Below are 6,000 nucleotides of genomic sequence, written 5' to 3'. Positions count from 1 at the left end.
TTGAAAGACTCACAAATCCCAGGGTTTAACAAGGGAAGATACTGCCCTGGGATGTCACAGCCAGAAAGGAATGTCAGGGTTCAATATAAACTGAAAATTGAATAAAACAGCAAGGGCTCACCTTCCATCAGCTGGCGATCTTCTCCCACTTCTCTGAATGTTTGCTGAGAATGGTTACTGTGCTGCTTTTTAACCCAGCTAATGTATGGCCCAGACTCTTGGGATGAGGATCTGCTAGGAAGAATTGCATCAGAAACACAATTGCTGTACGTCACCTTTTAGCTGTGAGACTGCGGCTCCGATGCTGAGCGTCCGAGGGCGCCTGGGGGGGCTCCAGCGTGCTCTGATGTCCTTTCGAGTAACTAAACACCAGATACACTTGAAGAGATCTGCATCCTGGAGGCATATTTCAAGGGAAAACATAACTGTCAGAATCTATAGGATGTAACTTGCAATTAAGTTTGCACATTCATCCATTTTCTTGCGAATCCTTGGGTAGATGGGAACTAAATATAGCTAATGGACTCATGAGCTCGAGCACACGCAACGCTGTGCTTCTATTTCTGCAGAACGAACCTCAGGGCCTGGGCAGAGGGTTGATGTTTCTTGACGGCAACATAACGAGTGAGAACCGAAGGGAAGATGCTCTGAGTGACTCAGCATCATGGCTGTGACTATAAAGTGCATTGGTGCAATATTTAGCTACTGGGAAAAAAAAAGTCCTGTTGGAGTTTAGGGTCCCAACCCAAACAGTGGTGGCCCAGTGGGCCTGCACACTGCCCAGCCGGGCGGGAGGCGCTCGGGTGGGCTCTGTCTGAGAGCCAAGCAGGACTTCCCGGTGCCTTTGGTAAGCCTGGTGGTACCTGGCAGGGAGGAACTGAATGCCTAGGGCTTGCTTTGCCTGTAATTGCTGACATGTATATGTGCCCTCCTGCAGGGCACTGGCTGGAAGGTGCATCTCCCCCAGGCAGCAGCTTTGCAGCTGCTCAGTGCAGAGACAACCCCCTGCTCTTTTTTGGGGGGGCTCCTTCGGGGTCTGGAAAGACTGCATGCAAACCTGAACGCTGTGAGCAGGCCAGTGGATTTGCTTGTATCTACAAAGTCATTCCCCCCAAAAATGCGCTTTGGTCCATATTAGGGCTGGAGCATCACATTTCTCCTGATCAAGCAAATGGTGGGGAGATTGGGTCTCAGATTGCACTGCAAAGGCTTGTAAAGCAAACCACTGAAGTTCCTGGGATGGTTCCCCAGACATCGCTGCTTGCTTGTGCTTGTTTCTATCCTAATTAATCCTTTTCCACAGGGAAACCCTTGTTTTAGTCTATTTCTTGCAGAATTGAATTGGTCTTTCTCGGTTTACTAAATTAAAATCTGTAAGGATGGATGTTTTAAGAATAGATGCTTTGAGACCTGCAATTTACATTGTTGATTCTGACTTCACAGCGAGAAGACAGGGGCACGTCCTCTCCACAACGTCGGTACAAGGCAAACGCCGGCTCTTGGGCAGGCAGGAAAGGGACACCGAGGGACAGTGTCTCCGATGTCACACGCTCAGTGGCCTGGAACCCCCAGGGTGAGTTGTACCGTGCAACATGAGCTCAGCGCTTCGCATGGCTGCAGCAGGACACGCTCCGGAACTGAGAGGACGCGCTGAGTTCTTCCAGAGGGACCCGCTGGGGGCCAATGTCATCTCAGCAGACACAGGGAAGAGGTGAAAAGCTGCCAGGACACAGCGCTGGGGAAGCGGAACAGCTGAGCCATCCTCAAGTTATCGTTACAGAAGCTTCAAGCAAGTCTAGTTTTTATTACAGAATTACTTACAATTATTACTTACATTTTTTACTCAGAAGGAACTATGCAAGCTCAAAAATTGTGCTTTTCACAATGCATCCTCATTGAATTCCCCCGTCTGCAGTGTTCCTGGGGGCTATTAGCTGCTTTAACTGGAAAAGCAGCTGCTGGGAGCCTGGGTATTTGCTCTCAGAGGTGTCGTGTTCCCTGCAGCCCCGGGGGTTCCTCAGCCCACAGCGGAACGGCTGCTCCCATCTCCTGCCCTGTGCCCTGTGCCAGCGGGCTCAGCAGAGCTGACACCAGGGCAGGAGGGGATCGTGCGGCCACACGGGGCACCCCAGAAGTCAAATCACGTTTTGCCAGGGCGTTTTCTGATGAGAGGAGAGAAAACACCCGTGCAGGACAAATAGCTTTGGGCTAGGAACAAATTGTAGCTGCTTTATGGAGCTTAAGATCTATTGAAATGATGCTTGTGTAGCCCTTGGTAATCAGGAGAGCTGAATTGCTGCTGGGTGTCCCTGAGCCCCTCTGTGGATCAAAGGGGCTGGTCTGGGCAAGGCAGCAGAGATCACTCGCACACACTGAGCTCGAGGAGGAGGTTTTGATGAGCTGCTGAGCAGAGGTATTTAATTAACCTCCTCTATTGATTTTGATGGAGAATCACCTTCACTTTTTATGTGCAAGAGAAAAAGAGCCTGTCTGAAGAGCAGCCATCTGTAAGACGGCCAAATGAGTGCTGGGATGGGCTCGGTTCACTCACCTCTGGTTTTCCAGTGCAAGGCTGTGGCCGACCCTTGCGAACGTGCCAGAAAATAGACAGGGCGAGGGAGCTGAGTAACACTGGAGAGAGCGTCTCCGTGTGCCGTATGTCCCCCGGCATACAGGGTGGTACGGGGGTGTGGGGCACTCCCCTCTCCTTCCAACACGGGAGCAGCGACGTCCAGGCAGAGGCAGCCCCGGGAGGACCCGCTCTGCACCGGGTAGAAGGGGAGGGAGAAGGTGGACACCCCTGAGCATCGGCGGCCATGGCGGGGGATGCCGGCGCTTCCCGTTGTGGTATATGGGTTATTGGGAACTCGAAAGGCCGTCAAAGACTTTTAGAGAACAATTGTGAAATATTGAAATGGCTGCTTGCTCTTCAAACATGGCAGTGGGTGAGAAATCTGGGAGTTTGCTGGGATTTCCTGATTTACTGGGACATAACCGCTTGAATTGAGGGCATTTTAAATTTTGCATTACGTTGGCTGGGTAGTTAATATTTAATGTATGGAAAAATACAAAGGTAGGTAGCTGACAACACTCTTAAAAGTCTCTATTATAATCCTGAGGAATCTTTGCTGGATTTTCTACTTCAGTTACTGGAAGGGCAGAACACAAATGCTAGGAGCAGGGGGGAAACCTCGTCGTATCAGGGACCGTGTGAAAGGGGGGTCAGCAGCCTGCAATCTGAAAGATAGGGAGGACATGAGGACAGGAGCTGGTCCCCAGTTAGTGAAGCCTGTGACTATGTCAAGTCCTTGTGTCTCATCACTGCACTTAGACCAGCCCTATGTGATGAGACTGGCTGGGCTGAGCACTGGGAGCCCTGGGCTGGGTGGTCCTGCCCATGGGTGTGACATCCCTGCAGGGCACGTGTGACACCCCTGCAGGGCACATGTGACACCCCTGCAGGGCACGTGTGACATCCCTGCAGGGCACGTGTGACATCCCCACCTCTGCACAGGGCAGGAGACCTTCCCCAGCCTGGGCTCCGCTGCTGCTTTTCAACCCGGGTTCTTTTCTCCCCGGTCAGATTCCCTGCCCTTTCCGCAGAAGCAGCCTGATGTGCTTCACAGAAAAGCTGCATTGCAACTGCTTTTGCAGAAAACAAAGCATTCACCAGAACTCTTCATTCTGTGTCCTCATGAAGAGTTTGGACAGCAAGATGCCTCTTAGGGCACTCCAGTGCTAGGAGTTCGGTGATGATAGTAAATCTACATTTCTAAGCCGTTGACCTTTTTAGATGTTTAGTCACTCTGGAGACTGAGTCTCAAGGGGGTAGGGGGGGTTGGGTCAGACATTGAGATACAGGGTTTGCTGCAAGGCTGTTGGGAATTTTGGTGCCTAAACCTAAAGTGATTGGGGACGGGGTGGGTTTGAGCCTCTTTGTGCTGAAGGACTCGAGCAAGGGTTTCTGCCCTCTGGACAAGTGCTTGGTGCTGGGGTATCAAAACAAAACAAAACAAATCTGCTTTTCTTCTGCCTTTTCCAGCTGCACCTTTGACAAAGTGACCAGTGAGCAACGCGCCGGAAGACACAGCACACGGAGTTGTTTTTAGGAGGGTTGTCAGCCTGAAAATTCCCAGGGGAAGGAGAAATGTCCGTGGCATTCTCAGAGAGGGGCCACCCACCATCCAAAAATGGGATCTGAAGATGGCTTCATCCTCAGCTTTTCCTGCTGGTGAGCTCCAGATAACTCTTTGCTCCATTGCTGGCTCTTCCCAGCCCTGCTCTGCTGCCCCGTGTTCCCCAGGGCGCTGTGCGGGAACCTGGCGTTAAACTGGACCTGCGGCACCGCCTGAGCCGGGTTCTGCGGCAATCAGCACCCTCCGCTCCTGCTGGGTGCAGGAAGCAGAGCTGCGCTTTCGGTAGCTTATTGCAGCGTTTTCATTTTGCACTGTTACATCCGATTTGTTCTTTTTGGTATTACACCCCTGCAGAACTCGTATGTACAGCAAAAAGGGCATGTTTAGAAGAGCTTATTAAAATTCATGGGGAGTGGTGCTGTCCCATGTGAAGAAGTTTAATCCGAGGCAGCCTTATTGCAGCCTTCTGCATCATTCACAAACACTTTGGGGAAAAACAGGGAAGGAGAACAGAGTGTTAGAAAAGCTGCTTTAAAATGATCTTCATAATCCTGCAAATTTAAATGTATTTTATTAAAGGCAAGTTACACATGGAAAATAACCCAAGAAAGGCTGGAAGTGACCCTTCTGAGAGGTAAGTGACGCTGTTGCTGCAGCTGTGACTGATGTCACTGGAACCAGAGCTCTCCCCTCCCAAGGAGCCAGCCCCACTGGTGGTGCAAGGGCTCTTCCCGCAGGACCTGCCCCAGGGGAGCCAGACACCTGGATACTAGAAATAACATTAAATAGTTGCTTGACATTACATTTTATTCCTCCTCGTGTCACTTTGCAGCCATTGGCATGGGGCCTTCTGACCCCAAAGCAGTTCCAGCTGTTGTTGAATGGCACAAAGGAGGAGAGAAGGAAGAATGTATTTACTCAAGGCTCAGGGCGACTGAGATCAGGGAATGGCCCAGAAGGGCTGGATTCATGCCAGGTTTTCAAATCCTGCCTATTTTCTGCCTATTCCTCATAAGAGATGAGCAACAAAAAGCTTCAGCTGCTGGGTACCACTGTCAGCCTTGTTGTCACTGAGACATGCAGCTCCTGTAAAGGCTTCTGCCAGGGAAGCGCGTCCGCCACCGACTGCAATAGCGGGGACAGGGCAAACAACCTTGGTTGGAATCACTAAAGGATATCTCTTAAGATTTAAAGTACATTTAGCTGCTCATTCATCCCTCACCACACGCAGCTTTTGGCAGGTTGCTTGAATCCTTCTCAGCCTCCATTTCCTCCATCTGAAAGGGGATGTTGTGGTACTTTCCTCCCAGGAACCACCTGAAATTGCTCTCTGACTGCAGAATCCTTTTAGGACCCACATATGCGAGAACAGAGCAATTCTTACTCTTATTATTCTGAGAAAACTTGCCAAGCTTCAGGCCATTCAAGTGATGGCATTTCTCCAGGATCAGACCTCGAAGTAGATTTTATCTGTTGGCTGAGATGTGTGTTTGCTTTGCCTCTCAGGCTGAGCTCTCAGCCTGTGTTTATTAAAGAGGAGCTGGGCAAGAGAAACCAGGGATGGAAATCGAATGGCTGTGGGGCAGAAGCGAACCCGAGCAGGAGGGCGGTTCAGCTCAGCTGCCTGTTGTCACCTCCCCACATTAGGGAGCCACGTCTCCAGGCTCAAGTGGTAGCTGTTTAGGGAGGGAGCCTGATTTTGTCTCCTGCTCCACGGGTGCTGTGAGGAGCCGCATCCTGGAGTGCCCTGCGGAGACCCAGCTCCTTTGCCAGATCACAAGGAATTACTGGAGAGAGTCCAGTGGAGGGACACAAAGATATGATGGGTCTGCAGCATCTTTCTTATGAGGAATGGCTGAGAGAG

This window comes from Streptopelia decaocto (assembly GCF_964273445.1).
Source record: "Streptopelia decaocto genome assembly, chromosome: 14".
NCBI lineage: Eukaryota > Metazoa > Chordata > Aves > Columbiformes > Columbidae > Streptopelia > Streptopelia decaocto.
This window is presented reverse-complemented; position numbering follows the sequence as displayed.